This window comes from Physeter macrocephalus, chromosome 11 (genome assembly GCF_002837175.3).
Source record: "Physeter macrocephalus isolate SW-GA chromosome 11, ASM283717v5, whole genome shotgun sequence".
Lineage (NCBI taxonomy): Eukaryota > Metazoa > Chordata > Mammalia > Artiodactyla > Physeteridae > Physeter > Physeter macrocephalus.
The window spans coordinates 28,915,827-28,940,936 of record NC_041224.1 but is presented as its reverse complement, the minus strand read 5'-3'; positions in this window follow the sequence as shown (position 1 = coordinate 28,940,936).

Below are 25,110 nucleotides of genomic sequence, written 5' to 3'. Positions count from 1 at the left end.
ATTTGGAATGACCTTTGGAGCAGAGCTGATGGGTCCATTTGCTGGGGGGTAAATAGTTTCATGGCTCAGACTCTAAGAAGGCAAACTCCTTTTAAGCCATTTTATGAGGGTTTTCTCTTAATGGAAAGGGAAAGTACTGTTTCATCATGAACACATTAAAACTCAACAAATTAGAGAGTGGGAAATGAAGAAACAGTGGTCTTGGCATGGGTTCTCATGAAGGAAAAATGAACTAGGAATCAAACTTTATGACTTTATAATGTTTTCAGTGCCACTCCATGGTGATTTCAATAGGCCTTTTGTGGGTTTATAAGGGATGTCACCTGAGCTTATATCCATATCTGGGAAAGATCCTGTGCAATGAGTTTGTTTTTAGGGGTGAATGGCCCTCAGCTTGATCACCCCACGGAATGAGTGGTGTATTCCTGTCCTGGCTTGAAAAATTTATTTAAAAAGCAAAACACTCCCCCACCTCCTCTTCCTTTGAAGAGACAAATGTATGAGTTGCATCTGTGAGAGTAAAGTGAAAGGCATTTTGTCGTCCCCTCTTGGACCACTTTCCACAGATAAAAATGGAACATGTACCTTCACCTAAACACCTGTATTGCCACAATCACCTTTTTTTTTAACATTCAATGCTTTCACATCTCTGCTTCTTATGGGTATTGTGTCAGGAAGAGAGGCTTAACTTTTACTTGTGCTTTCCATTTGTAAGTTTTCTCTTTAATTTCCTTAGAGTCATTTTCAGAGTCATCAATTACTCTTGGACGCTTTCCTGTTCCTCTGCCACCCTCTGTTTAGGACGTGCGTCTCCTCCAGAGCACACAGCTGTCTCTGGTCTGGGCTCTTTTACACTTCTGCTGTTCACTAGCTGTGTGGCTTTGGACTAGTGACTCCATCTTCCTGGGTCTCTGTTTTCTCATCTCTGAACTCTGGGTGTTGGGCTAGAAAGGCGATGTCTAAGTCCCTTTGAAGTCTAAAAATTGTTATGGTGCTGTGGGACCAGGTGTTCATTAGAGCTGCTTGGGGATGTGAACCTAGTACCGAGGACGCAGCATCACAAGATCTTTATTTCAACAACTGGAACTCATGGGTAAATTTTCTAGAGAAAACCTTAGAAAGAGGGCACAATGGATGGATTTCTGGAGAGAAGAATTCAATCAACTCTTCATGGGTTAGGTGGTATTTTTAACACCATCACTTAGAGCAAGTAGTCTCCATCTTGCTTTCCATCATTTTAGAAAAGTAGCCATCGTGGTCAACTCTGGAGTTGTCTAAATCAAAATAGGTTGACAAGGAAATCTCTCAGGCAGCGTTAGAGAGCATTTGAGATGCCTCTGCTTCATTGAGAATGTGCTCACAAATATGCTACATCATCAGTATCCACCCCAGACTCTCTCCATCATTTCGGAGCCCTAGAGGGGCCATTGTCGCCCTTGGGTGGTCAGAATGGGAGTTCAAGTGATCGTTAATGACTTTTGACCTACATCAACAGTCTCATCTGTTTTCCTTAAAACCTCATAGAAGGGCTAGAGTTCACTTTTATTTGGAGAGGAGGGAGAGAGGTAGAGGGGGGAGAAGGATGATAATTCATTGTCCTTGTTAAGTTTTAGCTTATTAAACTATCATATCAATAAATTCTGTATTACTCTGTGAAAGTGAATGGAAAGTTTTGCATGCTGGGGAGAGTCAGGTTAGTATTTGGGAAATGACTGGACAGAATTCAGTTCAGAACTAAGTCTGTCTAAAACTAGATCGTGTCAAGGGATACAATGAAGTTTGATTAATTCCTTAGTCTCGAGCAGAGCCTGCCTTCTGGCATGCCGTTAAGGTGGAAGCTTAGATAACTTCTGGATGCAGCTGCTTTGACATTTCTTTGGGATTGGAGGTATGATTAAATCCCCACACAGTTTAACTTTGTTTTGAAAGGAGAAGCAGCATGGCATAGTGGGAAAAGTGTGGATTCCGGCTCTGAATTGAAGCAATAATTACCAAACTTCATCTTCTCTTTGTAAGATGGATATCATATTTATCACATAAGGTAGTTGTGAGAATTAAATCATTAATGTTTGTAATGGCTCACAGTGTGTTATTCTCCTTTATTTCTCCTTTAATAGGGAAGGGAGCATGGGTAAAAGTCTGTGGACCAGAAATCTAGCAATTAGAGATTCTGATTTTGTCTTTGCTAATCAGTTTGCTCGAGACCTTTTTCTCCAGGGTTGCGGGAGAAAGGTAAATAAATGGGTCAGGTTGATACTACTATAGATTAATGTCACGAACCTCAAGTGGGTTGTTATAGCTCTGCCGTGCCAGTGTGTTTCCTGGGTCACCTCGTTCTCCTACTTTTCACACTATTTCAAATGTTCTTCAGTCTCAAACCCTCTGATCACCCTTCCATCCATCAGCTGCCCCATCTCATGCTGTCCCTTCTGCTTCGTCTAATGACCCTGACTCCTGTATCACAGACAAAATGGAAACTATCACACGGCAACTTTTCCATCTTCCTGGTGTCCGAACGTGAAAACTTCTGCCTACACCTGTTCTTTCTTCCTTCACTCTAGTTCAAGAGCTTGTCTTCCAGCTCAAACAAATCTCCCCGTCTTTGCTCTGTATCCCATCCCCTTCTACCTTCTTGCTAAACTTGCATTATTGGTGATCCTTTCTTTTTCTGCGTATCTCACATCTCTCTCTGTAACAGGATCTTTCTGTTGGTGTTGAATTATACTCACTTCTCCCAAAGTTCAAAATCTTTCCCTTGAAACTCTCTCTATCACGTCTGTCCTTCCACCTCTTTTCATTAAGGCGTTCTTTATACTCAATGTCGACCTACTCACTCCTCAAACAAACCTCATTGCTTCAATGAGTCAGCATTCCTTAAAGTTGCCAGTGACCCCACGTTGCTAAAGCCAGTGGTGACTTTTCGGTTATCTCCACTTGAATATCTCAAAGGCACTTCTAACTCAACACGCCCAAAACAGAACCCCAGATCTTCTCCCCCAAGCCTGGTTCTCTTCTGCCCAAACCTGCTTCTCTCCCTCACTTTCATGTTCTTAGTGTACGGCTCCAGTTTCCCTTACTTCTCTCTCTCGTAGAGAATATATCATTGTGTCCTCTTGGCTTAACCTTCCATATATCTCTTGGGTCCATCCACTTTTCCCATCCGTGCATCCTCCTTATTATCTCTTCATCTCCATCCTAGATTTTTACAGCGTCCCCCAACCTGGTCTCCATGCAGTATCTGTGCTATTCTTGGCAATGGAGCTAAAGTGATTTTTCTGGAATACATGTTTCATCACGATACCCTCTTGCTTAAGATATAACGGGGCTTCCCTGGTGGCGCAGTGGTTGAGAGTCCGCCTGCCGATGCAGGGGACACGGGTTCGTGCCCCGGTCTGGGAGGATCCCACGTGCCGCGGAGCGGCTGGGCCCGTGAGCCATGGCCGCTGAGCCTGCGCGTCCGGAGCCTGTGCTCCACGGCGGGAGAGGCCACAACAGTGAGAGGCCCGCGTACCACACACACACACAAAAAGATATAGCAGCTTTTTTGTATAGCACAGGGAACTCAGCTTGGTGCTCTGTGATTACCTAGATGGGTGGAAAAGGAGGGGGGAGGGAGGTCCACGAGGGAGGGGATATATGCCTATGTATAGCTGATTCACTTCACTGTATAGCAGAAACTAGCACAACATTGTAAAGCAATTATACTCCAAAAAAAAAAAAAAAAGACATAATAGCTTTTCCTTGATCTTAGGATAGACGAGCATTCTGTTGCTTTTGCCTGAGATGCCCTTTTCCCTTCATGCTTCTGTCAATTGATTCTTTTCAGATATCACTTCAGATATGACTTTGCTGAGCCTTTCTGGACTCCCCAGACTAAAGTTGGTTACCACTGCCTTTATCACTGGGGTGGTTTCACCTTTTGGTGATGATTGGATGTATTTAGACAGACATTATGCCCCAGAAGCAGTGTGGATTTATGTATCTTTGGCTCATCACTGAATCCCCATGAAAGAATACCTAAATGTATGAATAACATAGATCTTGAAACCTGTGCACATTTTAAGGACAAAGACAGAAGAAAGAGAATAGAAACCTCTACTTAGGACTGTTTTATTAAAATGGAAAAATTCCCCTCCTGTAGTAGAGACAGCTAGCTGTCCACCACAAATTCACGTTTCCCTTCAGTAATATGGAGTGACTGCTCAGAGGGGCTGTTGCTTTGCCAGATGTTGCATTTCTCAGCCCCTTTGCATTCAGCTGCAGCTGTGTGATTAGTTCTTGCAATGAGATAGGCGTGGAAGTTATGAGTTTAATTTCCAGATCAAGGATGTTAGGAAACAGCTGTGTCTTTCTTCCCTGCCAGCAAATGAAAAAAGAGGACTCTGAGATCCTAGGGAATGGTGGAGCCGCAGAGCAAAAGCAACGTAAACCTCCAAATTACCACAGGAGCAAAGATGCCAGTAACCAGTGACACCCGCATCCACCATTACACGTGCAAGAGTTGATCAACTATCGTGGTGGTGCAAATCTGGCCCTCCACCTACTTTTGTAAATAAAGTTCTGTTGGAACACACAGCTATGCCCACTTGTTTACGTACTGTCTATGGCTGGTTTTGTACTGTATCAGCAGAGTGGTTGCAGTAGAGACTGTATCACCTTCAATGACTAAGATATTTACAATCTGGTCCTTTATCAAAACAAGTTGCCAATACCTGGTCTATTGTGTTAAGCGACTGTAATTTGGGGTTTAATTGTTGTAGCAACCAGCATTGCCCTAACTAGTATATCTCTTTAAACATAAATATTTTACCTCTCTGCACCCTTCCATTAACTGATACATTCTTTCAACTAGTATTTCTTGAGCATCTCATGTGTTCTTGGTATTGGGGATACAAAGGTGAATGAGATATGATTCCTGATCTCAAGAAGCTTATAGTTTTGATAGGGAGATAGAGGGATCAATTGGCAATGAAAACATGAGCACAATGGTGGAAAATACAGGGATGTCTACTGATCCATGTAGGGGGGGTACTTACCCGGGCTTGGGAGAGGCATGTGCTGAGGTCAGGTCCTCTGAGATGGATATTGATGTGCTGGAAATGTATTGTGGAGTGCTTTCAGGATCAACATCTGTGGGTAAGGGAAGGAAGCAGGAATAGGCAGAGGGGGAAGTAGGGCGTTTTCACAACAATGACCTCAGTCAAACGCACAGAGAGCTCTGAACCTTAGGCGGCCCTTCAGAGCTGAGGCAAGGGATGTGATCTCTTGCAAGGAGGTTCTCTTCGGCTGAGCCCTATTCCTGAAGAGAAGGTTGACGACAGTCCTCCCAGCAGCTGGGGGAATCGTTCTACAGTCCTGAGGGGCCATCCGATGGTGCACACAGAGAGCAGCATGAGATGGTTCTGTGACAATCCTTGGGAGGCAGTTAGGTCTAAGCTTACATCTTAACGTTGAGCAGGGATTTTCACCTTGAAAAAGGAGGGACAAGGAATGGCTAGTGGAGAGCACTCTAGACAGAGGGAATAAAATGTTCAAATCACTAAAAATGAGAGAGAACATGGGAAGATTAGACTGACCAACCAGCAGGTTTCCATGAGCAGACTTCCTGCCTCTGTCTGACGGAGAGACGGGGAAGCTGTCAAGGGATCACTGTAATTGATTTGCAATCGCAAGATATGGTTGTCCCTCCGTATCTGCAGAGATTTGATTCCAGGAATCTCCAGGATACCAAAATCCACGGATGCCCAAATCCTTTATGTAAAATGGTGTAGTATTTGCATATAACCTACACACATCCTCCCATAGATTTTAAATAATCTCTAGATCACTTCTAATACCTAATACAATGTAAATGCTAGTACATACAAAGTAAATACCATGTAAATAGCTGCTAGCATGGCAAATTCAAGTTTTGTGTTTTGGAATTTCCTGGATTTTTTTTGCGGGGGGGAATATGTTTGCTCCACAATTGGTCCAATCCACAGATGCGAAGCCCAAAGATATGGAGGGCTGACTGTACCTACATTCCAAGAAGCTCCAGGTCATAATTAAATTTATCTTATGTGTTTAAAACTAAGTATCCTGTATACAGGGACAATTTAACTAAGCCTGCAGGCTGAGAGCAGCTTTACGAGATCTGTATTAGGAATGTGATATCTGTATTCTCATATAGTTTGAGTTAATTATCTTGAGTCAGTGGTTTCTCATCCAAATCATGATGTCTCTATCTCCTGAAATTCTCCATTCTGCTCAGAAACCTATCTGCCACTTACCAGGAGACCCTGATTGACTAGTGCAGATGTGAGTGGAATAGTCAAATCCTCCATCCCAATGGAAAACAGATTTATAAGCATAAACATAGGGCAAATTTGAACAATTAGGCAGGGTGAATTGTAAAGTGATTGGGCTTACAGTTCAAAACTACTAACTGTTGTTTGGTAACTTAGAACAAATAGTGACTAACCACTGGAGCAGACATGCTTCTCAAAAATGTGTGGTTGTAAATGCCCAGAGAGGATCTTTATATTTGAAATCCCACATTTAAAGTGCTGTATACCTAAGTATATCGCTTTACCAGATTTTTGGAGTTGATAAATCGTGAATCTGTTTGTAAACTTCTGGCCATCATTTTCTATCTTTCTGTTTCATTATTGTATTACTAGTTCATGATACTCAAATAGAGATTGAAATTTTGAAATTATGTATATGTTAGTGTTTTTTCTGAACAGAATGTTTAATAGCATGTAATAAGCATGTGCATTTAAACATGTTGATTGTGTGGTATTTGTATGTATAGTAACCGAAATGTAAGTATAAAACACAAAAATGAAAACAAATGTCCTCTAACCATTCACTCACCTTAGGACAAGAATATTAGAAATTCAGGCTTCTTCCGGATTCCATCCTGATCTCTCTCTCTTCTCTCCAAAGCAGCTGTGACTCAATATTGATCATTTCTTTGTAAGTAGTTAAAAACAAACTACACATATATTTGACCTAAATAATAATTTTGCTGGTTTTGAGTATAAGAAAAATACTGTACTAAATTTAGTCTTCTACACAATTTTTTAAAATTCAGCTTTATATACCTAAGATTCATCAGTGCTTTTGCATATAGCTATAATTCATTCTCACCCCTGTATCGTATTCTGTATGAGTATAGTAGAATTTACCCATTTTCTTTTTTTTTATTTTACGTTTCTTAAAAAAATTTTTTTTATTGAAGTATAGTTGATTTACAATATCATGTTAGTTTCAGGTGTACAGTATAGCTATTCAGTTATACATACAAGGATATATATTCTTTTTCAGGTTCTTTTCCCTTATAGGTTATTACAAAATATTGAGTAGAGTTCCCTGTGCTATATAAGTAGGTCCTTGTTGGTTATCTTTTTTATATATAGTAGTGTGTATCTGTTAATCCCCACCTCCTAATTTATCCCTCCCCCACCCCACTTTTCCCTTTGGTAACCACAAATTTGTTTTCTATTCTGTGAGTCTCTCTGTTTTGGAATTAAGTTCCTTTGTATCTTTTTTGTTTTTAGATTCTACATATAAGTGATATCATATGATATTTGTCTTTGTCTGACTTATTCACTTAGTATGATATCTCTAGGTCCATCCATGTTGCTGCAAATGGCATTATTTCATTCTTTTTTACGGTTGAGTAATATCCCATTTTCTTGTTGGTTGACATATTTTCCACTTTTAGTTGTTTCAATAACAAATGGTGGTGTTCTGAATAGCTTTTATATGTCTCCGGAAACATATGGGTGAAAGTTTCTTTTGAATATCTATCTAGGAGTAGAACTGCTGAGTTGAAGGGTATGCAGATGTTTAACTTTATAAGATAATGGAAATTGTTTTCCAAAATAGTGACACCACTTTAATTTCCATTAGCAAGATAGGAGAGTTCCTATTGCTCCCCAGACTTGGATTCTGGAACCCAATGTCCAGATTCACATTTCTGCTCTGTCATTTACTAGCCATTTGACTTTGCACAAAGTCTTTCACTTCTTTTTACCTCCACTGCTTTCTCTGACAAAGGGGGATGATGATCTAAGGGCTCTATGAGAATTAAGTGAGTGAATATATGTATAGCACTTAGAACAGTATCTGGGTGTATAGCAATACTGTGTAAGTAATAGCTTTTATTTTCTTAATTTTTACCAGTCTGACAGATGTAAAATAACATCTCATTGTGGTCTAATTTTGTATTGCCCTGCCTACTAATGAGGTTGTTTATTGACCTTTCTTCTATTATGGCTATTTATATCTTTTGGTCATTTCATTACTGAGATGTTCATCTTTTTCTTCTGCTGTTTGGGGTTCTTTATGCATTCTGAATTTTTTTTAAAAAGTGCTGATTCTAATTTTTTGCAAAATATTTTTTCAAGTTTGTAGTTTATCTTTACAACTTTTTAAATGGCGTATTTATTTCTTTATATGGGTACTGATTTTTTTTTAAATTTGGGTATCGTGTTTAAGAAATGTTCCCAATTCAGAATCATAAGGATATTTTTTCTATCTATTCTTCTAATATGATTAAAATTTTGCCTTTCTTAGTTAAGTTTGTAATCTAACAGGAATTTGTCTTAATGGTTAATGGGAGATAGGGAATATGTTTCACGCTTTATATATGCATACATAATTATCTCAGCATCATTTATGGAATTATCCTTTTATTTATAACCTTTTCTCTAGTGAACAACAGGGACACGTGGTCCATTTAACAAGTTTTTATATGTGCACTGATCTGCTTCTGAGCTCTCTATTCTGTTTCATTGATCAGCTTGTCTATCCCTACACCAATATCATTGTCTTAGTTACTATTATTTAATAATACATTTTGGTATCTGTTATAAAAAGAACTCCCCCCTTTTTTATTCTTTAATAATGTTTTGGGTATTCTCAATTGTTTGCTTTTTTAAAAAAAATTTTTATTGAAGTATAGCTGCTTTACAATGTTGTGTTAGTTTCTACTGCACAGCAAAATGAATCAGCTATACATATATGCATAGATATATATATATCCCGTCTTTTTTGGATTTCCTTTCCATTTATGTCACCACAGAGCATGGAGTAGTGTTCCCTGTGCTATACAGTAGGCTCTCATTAGTTATCTATTTTATACGTAGTATCAGTAGTATATATATGTCAATCCTAATCTCCCAACACAACCCACCCACCTTCCCCCTTGCTATCCATATGTTTGTTCTCTATGTCTATGTCTCTATTTCTGCTTTGTAAATAAGATTGTCTATACCAATTTTTTCAGATTCCACATATATGCGTTAATATACGATATTTGTTTTTCTCTTTCTCACTTACTTCACTCTGTATGACAGTCTCTAGGTCCATTCATGTCTCTACAAATGACCCAATTTCGTTCCTTTTTATGGCTGAGTAACATTCCATTGTATATATGTACCACATTTTCTTTATCCATTCCTCTGTTGATGGACATTTGAGTTGTTTCCATGTCCTGGCTATTATAAATAGTGCTGCAATGAACATTGGGGTGCATGTGTTTTTTGAATTATGGTTTTCTCTGGGTATAAGCCCAGTAGTGGGATTGCTGGGTCACATGATAGTTCTATTTTCTTATACATTTTAGAAACAACTTCCTTGAAATTCCTTGAAAAATTTCGTTTGAATTTTGTTGAAAATTATATTGAATCTAATGATCAATTTAGGAAAAATTAATATCTTGTTGATATTCCTATCCATGGACTTATATATTCTTTAGGCCTTCTATAATGTGTATTGCAAGAAATTTTAATTTTTTTTTCTCTGTAAAGGTTTTGTTTTATTAGATTTATTCCTCAGTGTGAGGTTTTGTATTTACCTTTGGGTAGAAATACAAATGATTCTATATATTGATCTTATCTTCAGCCACTTTGTTAAATTCTTTTAGTAACTCTAATCTTAATCTGTAGATATTTTTGTTTTGTTTTCATATAGACAGTCTAATCATGATCAAATAAGGACAATTTTGTTTTATGCTATACAATTCTTGCCTTTCAGTTCTTTTTCTTGGCATGATGTGCCAGTGTGGATTTTCAGTATTGATTACTCTGTAATTTCCTTTGTAACACTCTTCTCATCTTGCTTTTATTTTTCAAAGATGTACTAGCCTTGTCGAGTTGGCAGAGGTGGCTACTCACTCATTTTCTGTTCTCTGAAGCGTTTGAATAAGTGTCCAACCATCTCCTCCTTGAAAAGTTGTTAGAACTCACCTATAATCTGTCTGACATGGTGGGTTTTGCTTTGCTTTGTTTTGTCTTATGGGACTCTTTCAAATGGCTGAATCACCTTCTTCAACTGACAATTCTGCCTTCTTATTTCTTGAGTCACTTTTGGAAAATTATATTCCTGCCATCTTACTTTAGTGTCTTCTATTTGTCTCTCTTTTCTGTTCTTTTTTTTTTCCTGTTCTTATTATTATTATTTGAATTGTTTGTTTTCCTTATTCATTTTTTAAAAAATGAAAATAAAATAGAATATAAAAATCAGAATGCACAATAGTTACATAAGAAGATTAAGCATTATTTTGAGCATTTTTGTTTCAGCTGTTAGCAAGTGGGTATTTTGTTTTGCAGTCTAAGATGTTTGAAAGATGCTGCTTTAGTGAAAGTCTTTGGGGGTGAACCATTTCAGTTTTTGTTGATTTAAAAGTACATTTATTTTGCTTTTGTCTTTGATAGTTTGCTGTGTGCCAAATTCCAGGTGGTTAGTCAATGTGAAGTTCTTACTGTGCTGTGTTCTGGCTTTCTCTGTTGTTGTGATGTCTGCTGTCACTGTTTTTAAGATCTTTTCATTATCTTTGCTGTTTTGCAGTTTCACTATGAAGTGTATATTTCTTTTTAATTTATTTTGCTGTTTTACGTTGAGTTTTGGGATTCATGTCTTTCATCATCTGAAATATTCTCAACCATTCTTCCTTTCCTCTCCTCCATTTTGCCTTTCCTTCTGCTACTCTATTTAGATTTATATTAGACCTTTCAGTCTTTCCTCTATTTTCCTTAACTTCTGTTTTAAGATTTCTGCATTTTAGATAATTTCTTCAATATATCACCCCATTTACTCATTCACTCTTTAATTGTGTCTAATACACTGTTTAACTCAACCATCAATATTATAATTTAAAACCACTATGTTTTTCATTTATAAAATTCTATTTGATTCATTTGCACATTTGTCTGGTCATTTTGTTTTAACAATCTCTTGGGTTTATTTACTCTTGCCAATTTTTAAAATTGTTCAGTTTTTTAAACATTTCATACATAGTTATTCCACATTTTGTCTCATAGTTCCAATATCTGAAGACTTAACATCTGATTCTAAATTTAAATCTAAATCTGATTTTATTGTTTCTGTCAATTATCACTTATGGTGGCTTCTAAAAATGTGTTTTTGACAATTATTGATTTTGAGTTCATATTTTCCTGCTCTTAACCAATGGAAATCCCAGCAGCATAAATTAGGGATGCTTTTCTTCAGGGAGAGTTTATATTTACTTTTGTCAGGAGCCAGGGGCAAATTGGACTATTTTTGTTTTATTTGCATCCTCATAGAAACATGGAATCTCAGCTCAAGCTCTCCCATCGTGCAAAGGGCCAAACCTATTATCCAGTTCCTAGAACTGGCATGAGGATTTGTTTCCAGGGCAACCTAGTTTCTATTTCTACTTTTGATTTCAGCTCATTATTATTATTTTGTTTATTTGTTTGTGTGGAGAGTCCTCTTGTCTTTATTTAAGCCCAGCAATATACTACAAAGGATGTTTCTTATAATTTATCTGGGGTTTAGCTGTGATGTATTAGGAGGAACTTTCAGAAAATGTGGTCTCCCATACTGTTAGAAGCAGAAGTTGGACAGCTACGTTTTGATGATGTTGATAATAATTGTTCTGCTAGAAAGAGCAATAGCAATCTTATACTATTTGTATGGCACCAGTTAGTTTCACATCTCTGATACAGGCAGACATTTTATAGATATAGATGTTACTACCCAAGACATTAAGTGTCTTCCTAAATCACATAAATGGTTAAGATAAAAGCCTAGACTTCTGACTTCTACTTTGTTGATTAAAAAAAAAATAACATGTGCTGATGTTTCCAGTCTTTTTCACATCAGTCTTTCCATAAACTAAACCATGATTTTGGGGGCTGAAGAACAAGAGTTCCTCTAGTCTCTGGATACCACAAGATTAGAAAATATTGTTTCAGAAGACTCCCGGATAAGAATGTTTCACAAGTTCCTCCAGTAAGCTATTTTAGGACCTAATAATTCTTCTGTAATGACTTCCTTTACTTCACTTGGTTTCTTCCTGTTGAAATATATGTTCATTTCCTTTTCTTTCCTTCATCGCTCTCTATGTTACATTTCCTTTTTTCATGATAATCACCTCTGAGCTTGTTCAATGTCACTTTGTATACATTGATTCCATGAAAAAAATATTGTGGTCCTAATATATGCCTTAATTGTCTCTTCTTTGGACTAAAGATATTCTCAGTTTACCTGTCATTAAAGATATTGTTCACCAACACATGAGCTATTTTTGTCATCTTTTTCTGTGTATTCTCTAGTATTTCTACATTTCTTATATGTTAAGAAAATCTTTTAGGTTGCTGAAGGCCAAGTTTTTCTTGGCCATAGCCTTTCTTATTCCACACCTGGAAAGGACCTGGAGATTACCCCATTCCTTAGCTGGCCATCCTTTCTTTCTTTTTTTTTTAGAATTTAATTAAAAATTGTTTTATAGATTAAAAAAAATATTTTTTTGGCCTTGACACCTGGGATCTTAGTTCCCCGACCAGGGGTCAAACCCACGCCCCCTGCAGTGGAAGTATGGGGTCTTAACCACTGGACTGCCAAGGAAGTCCCTGGCCATCCTTCTCTTTACTAAGTGTCTAATTGATTAGACCAGTGGTTAATGGTTCCTTTCTAGTTTTCCTCTTTTGAGTGTACTCTTGAACAACTTTCTCCTCTGTATTTTTTTTCCCTAATGGAATAGACATTTTTAATTTAGGCTGATAAATCCAGTCAAAATAAAGTCAGTGATTTCAATATCTATAAATATGTATCTCTTTAAAGAAACAGGATAAAGATATTCTAGCAAATTCTAGCTTATGTGCTAATATTTTCCTTTGTAAATATGATCCTTGGATTAGAAAGCTACAGCAGCAACAACAAAAGCAGCAACAACAACAAAATCCCACTTAAACCAACCACCAGGACTAACTTGTCAAACAAATATGCTTAGATTCAGGAAGATAAAATCATCTGAGGCAATTCTGCAGCCTAACATTTGACCTCTTGTCCTCATCACAATGTCAGTTTTTGAAGTTCTTGTTAAATTCAACTCTGCATTGTTTTATTTTCTAGTTAGGTACACGAGAAGATCTGCCGAGCTGAATCAGATCTTGTTTTCTGCTCTAAATATAAGTTGTATGTAGTATTATTGGAATTAACCCAATTTTTCCTGTTTAAAAAAAAACCCCCAAAATCACTGGACCATTTTGAGCTTTGGTTACATCACTTTCATTGTTTCCTGTATTTCTAGACAGATTTTCAAATTTCCTCCACCCACTGCTGACGGGCCTCACAATAGGTTTATTGTCAAGTGTGCTGGGGTGTCAGGCTACTCACGCCAGAAATGGAGCCCTTGGGGACCTGTTGATGAAGACATGGGTGTTCTAGAATCTACCCTGTCTCCCACACTGCCTGCCCCAGACTTGTAGATATCTGTGAGACAAGCACCGTGTACAAATCTAATCAAGCAGGTCATTTGTTAAATGTCGCTCTTGATGGGACTTTTTGAAGGTCATTGCATTTAGTAATATGGAGCACCTCCTTGTCATGGTTTTGGCACCCCCCCAAATAAAAAATAAAATAGCACCAACGTCAGCCACTGTTTGAAAGTGGGGTGGTGAACATTTAGCTGCAAATAACACAAGGAGGGTTACAAAGATGAAATGGAAACGGCCAGGTACAAGAAGAATTGATTCTATCAGAGAAGGCTGTCTGGTGAAACAAGGAAGATGACTCAGATTAATCTTATTTGAAGATAAGAGTTTTCCTAGATGCAATATCGATGTTCAAACTCCCTTCAGTAGGCTGGAGCAAATCAGCAGATGGTGTTCGTAAAAAATATGGCCTATGGGATGGGGTTTAGATGGAGATACAGAATCTGGGAAGGCTTTATCTGAGATGTGCTATCTGAACAAGCCTTGGGGGCACAGGTAGGATTTGGAAGACGAAGGTGCAGGGCTGGGAAGGGAGGTGGCAAAGACATTCCAGGTAGAGGCAATGGCACAAGACTCAGACACCACGGAGCTGATGCAAGGTGAGTAGAGCAAGCATTTGGGTTTGGCTAGAAAGTAGAATCCGTGTCTGGCAGAGGTCAGAGGCCGCGGTTAGTTCACAGATGACCTGGACTTGGTTTGATAGGCAGGAGGGAGACACTGAAAAGCTTTGAAGAGCCAATGATATGGCCGGAACTTGGCTTCAGGATGACTAGGATCGTAGAGGTTTTGGTACACAGACTTGCTAACTTTTGTAAAGACAAACCCCAAACTTTCAAAGACCATTAGAGACTTGGCATTCCTCTTTTTAGCCTTGGACTGTAGAAACAAGGTTAGGGTGGGCTAACCTTGAGGGATGTCCCTGGAGGGGCCATGGTTAAGACTCTGTGCTTCCAGTGCAAGGGGCGCAGGTTCCACCCTTGGTTGGGGAACTAAAATCCCACCTGCCACACGGTGCAGCCAAGAAAATATTTAAAAAATAAGTAAATAAAATAAATAAAAGATCAGAGAACTTGACTCCCCTGTTGTCCCTGTTTCTATATGACCTTTCTTAGTATGGCTCTTTGACTATTTTTTTACGTTGGTTTGAATTCTGATCCTAGTTTGACTGCGTGTGTTCTTCCTGAAGCTTCAGAGTCCTTCTTCTGGCTCATACTCTGCTGTCTTGGATCCGAAAAGCCTTTGCTCACTTTTGGATCACAGGGTCTTTATCACAGGCTCCATTTTATGCGTCCTTTCCCCCTTTTTGGTGCAGAGCTCTGGTCTCGAAGTAAAACTTCTTGCACTTGCATAACTTCAAAACCTGACAGGTGGTATTTAGACATTGATTTATGGCCTCAAATCCACAATAGTTTCCCTCTCCATTCACACATCACGGAGACCCCAATGCAAGCGGTAGATGCACGTTTTTAATGGATGTGAACTTAACCAGTAATGTAACATCTCTGGTTTAATGCAGGTCCTTTTGTTAAATGACAATATAATTACTAGTTATCGGCAAACCTCGAGAAGTTTGGAAGGTTGGGTTCAGTTAAACACCCGAGAGCTGAGATGCTTATCTGAAGTTTACCCCTTGAGTTGAGCAAGTCCAGGCTGGAACACGCTCAAGACCTATCTTACACTTGCATTAGTAATTCTGTTTTTCTGTGTCTCCCTATCAGCCTTTCTACATTTCAGCTTTGGCCTATGACGATGTAAAACATGACATAAAAAAGATAAAAGTCATCTCCATGAAATGGAGCCGAATAGTTTTCACAAGATGCTGAGAAGAGTTAGATAAACATTTTAAGTCGGATGAGAAATGCTACCTTCTTGGAGTGTTAGGAAATATTTTGCCTATCTCCTTTCCCCTGACTCTTGTTTAAAAGGTTTATTGCTACAGAATTTTCTAGTAGTTTGCCCTGGCATCAGATTGGGGGTGGGGGGAATTGCTGAAGATAACTCAGATGAATCCTATTTGAAAACAAGTCTTTTATTTTATTTTTTTCATAGAAAAAGCATTAGTGTGTAAACCTCTTTGAGTATGGTGGGGCAAGCCAGCAGTCTGTGTACTTAAAATAAAAATCATTAAAATACTTTCAACACCGTGTGCTTTGTGTTTAGTTTAGGAAGCACATTGCATCGGTGGTTGTTTTTCGAGTTCTACGTTCCTCTAAATGACCTTTTTGTCCTTTTCTTGTCTTTTGTGTCATAAGAAGGTTTTGAGATGAGGAAGAACTTTAGTTTCTGGGGTACCTGGAGCATTGACTTAGAAAAACGTCTTTTGTCAGCTGTCACAGTTTGGTGATTTTTACTTCCTGTATGAAGCCAAGACTTTGGGGTTCGTATGTGGCATTAAACCATTCATGCATCACTTGATCCTCTGCATGCCAATCATGGTCTTGTACTAAAAATATGGCATTTTGAGATCCTAGTATAAGGGAAGTTACAATATTTTTAAAAATTAACTCAGGAATATTGCCATCATGTCTGGGAAGTTTTAGCCTCTATTGAATTCCAGTCTTGGTGAGTCGGAGAAGTCTGTCTTGGTTCAACAACTTGTGGGGCAAGTATCTGAGCATCCAAGGGTGTTAATTTCTCTTCTCATGTAAAAGGATGAAGCTGGATACGTTTGATTCAATTTCACAAGTATACTTTGAATAGCTTCCATGTGCTCATATTGTGTGAGTAACTAGGGGGGCGGGGGGAGAAGGAGAGGAACAAAAAGACATTTCCAGTCATCGACCCATTAATGCGATGAATCAAATAACTCCACATTTTCTGGAGTAACATTATTATTACAAGAGCCCATCCCATAAGCCAGGTTATTGTATTCCTTTACCAAGTTTCTGCTCTGGGAAAGTTCACACTGCTTTTATTTCGAGCCACATTTTAAAAGTTTTTTTGAGAAGCACGTTCATAACAACATAACTTTAAAAAGTAATGGATGGCCATCGAAATAAAAATATTGGCGTGAACTTAGAACCCATGTATAATTTTGACCTCAGAAGAAAAGAATAGATATATGGATATGTATAACTGAATCACTTTGCTGTACACCTGAAGCTAACACATTTTATTCAACTATACTCCAGTATAAAATAAAAATTATAAAATAAATACACAGTAAATAAAATAAAATAAAATAAAAGTTTAGAGGAAATTCTGAGACAAACACAGGTTTTAATCCCCTAACATAGTGTCTAGCACATGAAATTATTATTGTTAAAGCTTTATCTCTTATTCCCACCATACTATTGCTTGATTTCTAGTAGCCTGAATCCCATTTTTTTTCTATAGTTTTTATTGGGCTGGGATGCGCATCTCTCTGTCCTTAGAGACGGCTGATTCCTGCCTTGCAAGCCATTAGGGCGACATTGACTAGGGGGTTTGCCATTTGCCTCTCGCACCCAAAGTTCAGCAAGTCATTGAGGATATCTTAATTGGTTATGCATTTCAACAAGCGCCACTCACAATAGTTCCAGAACTTTGACTTGCATAATCCCCTGGGTGCATGACATCTTTATCAACCAGAAGATAAACAACAGACTCCTTTAGACCTTTACATTCTCAACCAGATTCTTTCCACCAAAGATGGGACAAACCAGAAGCCATTGGCCATTTGGGGCTCATTCGCACTATGGTGATGCTTGAGCCACAATCTCTTGGGTTACGTAGTCAAGGAGGGGAAGGTGAGCCTCGTTCCTTCCCTGGTTGCGCACCTTTGTTTTCTGTGGCAGGCTTTAAAAGCGTATTCGGTCATGCAACCAAGGAGGCGTTTTTCCATCATTTAAAAAGGGCTCATTAGACGCTGCAAATTAATGCAGTACAAACAACATTGAGAGGGTCTGGGTTCCCACATAAATTAGCTCGGTTTGTGCAAGATGAAAAATGCTTTGGCCCTAACTGCCAGCACTGCAAACACAGCTGAGCTTGGAAAAACAACAAGGTGTGCCACTGTGCCTCTTACATCACCGGCATTCATAAAAGTGCTGGAATTAAAATGTAGCTGACAATTTGCTTAACGACGTGCAAGGCAGAGCATCCAAGGAGGGCCCCCCGGGGCGGTTGGCTGTGGTCTCTGCCCTTCCAGCGGGAGCAGTAGCTGGAATCTTCTTCACTTGAGAACGTGGTGACTAATCCGAGAAGCTGGTGGGCAGGATGGGAAGCCAGGCCAGCTGTTTTGGATCATCAAGGCCATTTTCACGATAATGAATTTGTGTGAGTGAGAAAGTACTTAAGGTGTTCTGGAACCATCCGCTTATAATTCGCTATGTTGAATTTAAGAAAATTACACTATTCCCCACAATATCACTTAGCCCAATCAACAACTTAATTAGCTCATAGTAATAATATGAGGTAGGATTTCTAATTCCATCTTCTCAGTTCAGGATGACTATTATTATATAAGAAAAGAATCTTTTTAAAGTTTGTGAGACATGAAGCCTCAATAGGAACAATGCTGTGAGTCCGGATCTCTGGATAAACTCTTTCATCCAAATTCTGCCACAGACTCACCTTTGACCTTCAGCCAGGCTCTTGACCCCATCATTTCTCAATCCATAAGATTGGAAACCCAACTGCATGTACAGATGATTTATATTTGATTCCGGATAAGCACTATATGCTTGAAAATTTTGGAAACATTCTAGGTAGATGTAGGATGTATCCAGATGGTCAACGATTGGAATACACAGTGGTACTCAAGGTTTCTTGAATTATTCTCTAATAATTTAAAGATGCATTTCCTTAAGTACCCTTATGCTAAAAAAAAAATCATTGAACTACCAGGAGACATTTTCCTAATGGAAGATGTTAAACTTTTAAGCTAAAAAAAAAAAAGATGTTAAACTTTTAAGCTAAGTTTATACCCATGCCATTTCCAAAGGCCAGCCTACCATTAATTCAGAGGCGAACACTCTGTCTCTATATTTGTAAACTTTCAAATTGAGGAACTAATTCTAATAATTCTGCTCTTCGGCTAACTGGCCCAGAAAGTAAGGGCAAAGGGGATCTTTAATGCAAACAATACTTCTTCCACCTTCTGAAGGAAGGTTTAAAAATGTAAATCAATACTGAATAATATGAAGAGACAAATAGGAGGTGATTCTCAGAATATGGCACTCACTCTCTTCCTTCTCCTAGAAACTTCTGAATAATTTTATAGTATCCATTTATCAAAACAAACCTCTCTATTTGAGTTAAAACTACAGGAGTGCTTTTTTTGGTTTTGTTATGTGGATTTCTTAGGAGTGTTCATTTGACATCAAAAGCTCATGAACTGCTTTGTTCAGGTGGCTCTGGAGATATTATACCCTCCTTGAACCACACCCTGTACTGAGTTTCCACTGTAAAACAGAAATTGAATATGAAGCCAAGGTAATTAACCTGCTTCCTTCCCCTCCATTAAATGGGGAAATAAAATGGAGTTTTGTTCAACCCAAGAACTGGAGTCACATCTGCTGAGATTCAAAACAACTTATGTGTGAAGATCAAATGAACATCGTTGGGACTTTCTTCCACGTCCTGAAAATAGTGGTAAAGGGTATTTCCAGGGCAAAGCTATACCCAATCCCAGAAGACAAAAACGGTCCACATTCTAATTGTTCCCTTATGTAATACGTTATTTTAATGCTATTTCAATTTCTTAGCTGGCTTAATGTTTACCTTGAAACTTTCAGTCGTTTATTTTTAACAGTAGGGCAAATAATTTAATAAATATGCTTAACAGAACAGATATACAGAGCTAATGGCTCCACATTATGTCTGCCAGTTGAGAGTACAGCAAAATAGATAGAAAGATAAATTTTAGAGTCAAAAAATCTTGAGTTAAAGTGTTGCTATTTATTAGCTGAATAGCTTAGGCAAGTTATTTAACCTCTCTGAGCTTCAATTTTCTCAGCTACAAAGTAGGAATAATAAAATACCTACCTTTTGATGGTTGTGAGAATTAAATAATGTATGATGAATATAACACACTTAATAAAGAATATTACACATACTAGGTACTCACCAAATTGTAACATATATTGTAAGCAATTTGTTTGTGTTTCTTATTCAGCTTTTTTTATCCGACGACTTGCTTCTTGCCTAGTGCATAGTAGGCATTAGAAAATGTTTAGTGAATGATTAAATAAGTAATACTTAAAAAATAGGCTTTAACTCTTTAAAGAGTATTATCACATGCATAATCTTATGTAACAAAAAGATATCAGAAGTAAAAGAAAATGACCAATACTTAATTCCAAATAAAAAAATTTGACTTAAACATATTAGCAGGGTTTTTTTTGTGTGTTTTGGGGGGGTTTTTTGCGGTACGCGGGCCTCTCACTGTTGTGGCCTCTTCTGTTGCGGAGCACAGGCTCCGGACGCGCAGGCTCAGCGGCCATGGCTCACGGGCCCAGCCGCTCCATGGCATGTGGGGTCTCCCCGGACCGGGGCACGAACCCGTGTCCCCTGCATCAGCAGGTGGACCCTCAGGCACTGCGCCACCAGGGAAGCCCCCATATTAGCAGGTTTTATAGAATAAGACTCTTGACTCTAATCCTGAAAGTTGACTGAGTCCATTCCCTTATTAATAGGGATTCTTCAAATTTAATACATTTCTTTACATAACTTCACTTAAATAATCAATAAAAATTATGTATAGATAGAAGAGTCTAAGACATATCACCAGTTTGACTAACTGTCACCTTTTGGGTGAGTGTGGTCAACTGAAGACCACTTGTTTATATCAATGTAGCCTAATTTCTCCACATTGCTGTTAAGGATACAGTCTCAAAGATTTGTAATTATAGTCAGTTTTTCCGGCCAGTTTTGCTAACTAAAGAGGAAACAAAGTTTGCTCTTGGTGAGGTTACATTGGTTTCTAAAGAGCATCCTTTTTTTCCCTGGGCACCCACCATCCATTTTCTCGGTTATGCATCAATGCAGTAAACAGAAAATGTATAGAACAGAAGCAGAGCTATGTTTAAAATCATTTTCATAACAAGTGCCTTTTCTATATTGCTATTACCTGTAAAACACACAGAAGCCTTACTCAAAGAATCTGTGATGAGTTTGGTGGAAACTACTTGTTTTATGACCAGTGAAATGGTGATGGTGATAGAAACGGAGATGAGGGAGAAGAGAGGTAGAGGATAAAAAAAATGAAGGCACATTCGTAAATTTTCCAGTACCAGAAATCTTCTTTTTTGACCCACTTCTTCTTCCCACAAGAAATCGAAGTCTGGGACACTTGAAACTTCTTAAGCTTTTATACAATATATTTTATATTTTATTTGGATCGTAAGAACGACTTCATGAGAGCGGAGAAGGGGTGGCTATTAGAGTTCACCTTCGGTAACCTGGGTTCTGCATCTGCAGAATACGCAGTAGGTTGAATCTGCGAATAGGAAACCCGCAGATAGGATGGCTGATGGTACTAAGCCATTTCATATAAGGCATCCTGAGCATGGGTGGATTTTGGTATCCTGCAACCAACCTGCAGATAACGAGGGATGATTGTATCTCTATTTTACATAGGCAGGAATTTAGACTCAGAACACATGAGTGACATGCCTCGTCTACACTGCTTGTCAGAAGTGGAATGTATAGAGGTACCATCATTGGCCCGCAAGACAGATAGGACATCTTCAGGACACCAGACACATTTTTACTAGAATTTTCATTCTTGAACTGTGGGATCTTAATAAAATAGCCACTCAAGTGCTTTTATTTATTTATTTATTTTCCTGCCTAGGGTCCAACAGTCTACTTACTAAGTCATTTGATTTCCCAGCTGCACTGCTAAAAATAAATGGATGAAGAAGAAAACTTTTCTTGGCAAGGTATTTGATGTGTTGTCTTCTTGAAGACCCTTCCTGATGTAGTTACTGAGAAATGGCATCAGTAGAGCTGGCCTCAGGATGAAATGCTCTCCTTACCATCATTCCATGGCCGAGGTACCTAATATTTAATTTAAGTAGATGATCATAAAAGAAGCACAGGCCATTGGCTTCGTGGGGAGGGGGAACTACATTTGTTTCTATTATGATTATTGAAAGGAGAGTATTTTGAGAGATTAATAGAAACCAATTTTTTTTTTTTTTTACTCTTTATTATTATATATAGCTTACAAGTGTAAGCCATAGATTGGGTCTGGATTTTGTCATTTGTGGCGGATTTGTTGATGAAAAAAGGACCCCGGAAATAAAGTATGTGGGTTTTCCACCTTGGTATTCCTTTAAAGGAGGAAAATCAGATTTATGAATCCAGGGTCAGTTTCTACTCAGCTGGAAACAAATCACATGCAGAATGGTCTCTCTTTTCATCCTTTCATTCGTTCATTCATTTGTTCCTTCTTTCCTTCCCTCCGTCCCTCTCTCCCTCACTCCTTTTTTCCCTCCTTCTCATCCTCTTTGGTTTCCTTCCTTCACTCCCTCTCCCCCTATTCCTTTCTTCCTAACTCTGTCCCTTTTCCCATTCAACACTCATTCATTTAAACTATAAGTGTGTGTTGTGAGCCTTTTGAGGGTCAGATGTTATTCTGATGAATACCCTCCATTCCATCTGTGGGTGAACAGCTCACTTGATTCTGTTTTTAGTGCTTCTAATAGCTGGATATTCCTTTAAATCTGTGCAAAGTGTACCTCTAGGCTTTCACTACAGATTTCTCTAGAAAATAGCACATTTCAGTTTGGAGAAAAACGATGATCTGACATGACTGGTATTTGCCCAGACATGAAGGGGAAAATATTTCTCACATTTGGAAAATCAGTAAGGAATTTATTGGACTATTAGGGCAACCTCCATATTCAATCCTATTCATGTGTTGTTTTGTGTTGAGTTTCTCAAAGGGAGAAACTCCTTCATGAACCTCCCATCTTCTTTGTTCTTCACTTTCCTTGGAGGATATACAGTGAAGTTCTGATGAGACTTACTTCTGCTTTTCTTTGGGGGGCTGGTGAGGTCACAGACCAAGGAGGAATTGTTTCTGAAGAGATGTGTTGAGGCGGTCTTCACATGGCTCCTTGGGAATATTAAGGAACTCAGCAAGTGAGAAACATCTGACAGCAGACCTGGGAAATGAGTGAGAATGAAAAAATGACTTTGTAGGCCAAGGAAGAGATGGGGTTGAAGCCCTCAGTTTCTCTCAGGGCAAAGGGAAATGTAGGTAGAAGCCACCCAAGATATTCCTGAGTCAGAGTATAAAGTTGAAAGGGAGTTGGGATCCCTCCACTGGGGAGACCCCCATTTGAAAATTGTAGGTCAAGGGATCAATTTCATGGGATTTACTTTTACTTGAGGGCCCCCAAATTTAAATGTAGAATGCTGTTTGTGAGGATTCTTCAATATCAATGAGAACATCTATTCCCAAGGTAGTCTTTGAGGAAAGTTTCCAAAGGTGAGTGGAAAAGGAAAATTGTACAGCTTAGTGATGTGATGCCAGCTCATCAATTCAGCTGTACTTTTCTTGATGAGCCCCTTTAAATGAGAATGTGTGTGTGTTGTGTCTGAGAAGTTTTTTGTTAATTGATGTATAATTGACATATAACATTATATTAGTTTCAGGTGTGATGTCTGAATAGTTTTTAATCATTAAAGATAAATGATAGAGAGCTGTCTTGGAGGATGAAAGTGAGCTGGAACAACCCAGGCTGCAGGGTGAAGTTGACACCTCTTGGATGGGACACAGTTGCACATTCACAGGAGGCCACAGTACAGGGGGACCTTCAAGAAGGAGGAGTAAGAAGTGGAGATCACCCTCCTCCTCACAAGTACATAAAAAATACATCTACATGTGGAACAACTCCTACAGAACACCTAATGAATGCTGGCAGAAGAACCCAGACTTCCCAAAAGGCAAGAAAATACCTACGTACCTAGCCATGTGGCTGACAGGGTCTTAGTGCTCCAGCCTGGTGTCAGCTCTGAGCCTCTGAGGTGGGAGAGCCAAGTTCACGACATTGGACGACCAGAAACTTCCTGGCCCCACATAATATCAATCAGTGAGAGCTCTCCCAGAGATCTCTGTCTCAATGCTAAGACCCAGCACAACCTAATAGCCAGCAAACTCCAGTGCTGGACACCCCATGACAAACAACTAGCAAGACAGGAACACAACCCCACCCATTAGCAGAGAGGCTGCCTAAAATCATACTAAGTTCACAGACACCCAAAATACACCACCGGACGCAGCCCTGCCCAACAGAAAGACAAGATCCAGCCCCACCCACTAGAACACAGGCATAAGTCCCCTCTACCAGGAAGCCTACACAAGCCACTGAACCAGCCTCACCCACTGGGGGCAGGCACCAAAAACAATGGGAAATATGAACCTGCAACCAGTGAAAAGGACACCCCAAACACAGTAAGTTAAACAAAATGAGAAAACAGAGAAATATGCAGCAGATAAAGGGGCAAGGTAAAAACTCACCAGACCAAACAAACAAAGAGGAAATAGGCAGTCTACCTGAGGAAGAATTCAGAGTAATGATAATAAAGATGATCCAAAATCTCGGAAATTGAAGAAAATATAAGAAATGTTTAACAAGGAACTAGAAGAACTAAAGAGCAAACAAACAATGATGAACAACAAAATAAATGAAATTAAAAATTCTCTAGAAGGAATCAATAGCAGAATAACTGAGGCAGAAGAACTGATAAGTGACCTGGAAGATAAAATAGTGGAAATAACTACTGCAGAGCAGAATAAAGGAAAAAAAAATGAAAAGAATTGAGGACAGTCTCAGAGACCTCTGGGACAACATTAAGCACACTAACATTCAAATTATAGGGGTCCCAGAAGAAGAAGAGAAAAAGAAAGGTCTGAGAAAATATTTGAAGAGATTATAGTTGAAAACTTCCCTAAGATGGGAAAGGAAATAGTCAAGTCCTGGAAGCTCAGAGAGTCCCATACAGGATAAATCCAAGGAGAAACACTCCAAGACACATATTAATCAAACTGTCAAAAATTAAATACAAGAAAAAATATTAAAAGCAACAAGGAATAAGCAACAAATAACATACAAGGGAATCCCCATAAGGTTAACAGCTGATCTTTCAGCAAAAACTCTGCAAGCCAGAAGAGAGTGGCAGGACATATTTAAAGTGATGAAAGGGAAAAACCTACAACCCGGATTACTCTACCCAGCAAGGATCTCATTCAGATTCGACAGAGAAATTAAAACCTTTACAGATAAGCAAAAGCTAAGAGAATTCAGCACCACCAAACCAGCTTTACAAAAATGCTAAAGGAACTTCCCTAGGCAGGAAACACAAGAGAAGGAAAAGACCTACAATAACAAACCCAAAACAATTAAGAAACTGGTAATAGGAACAT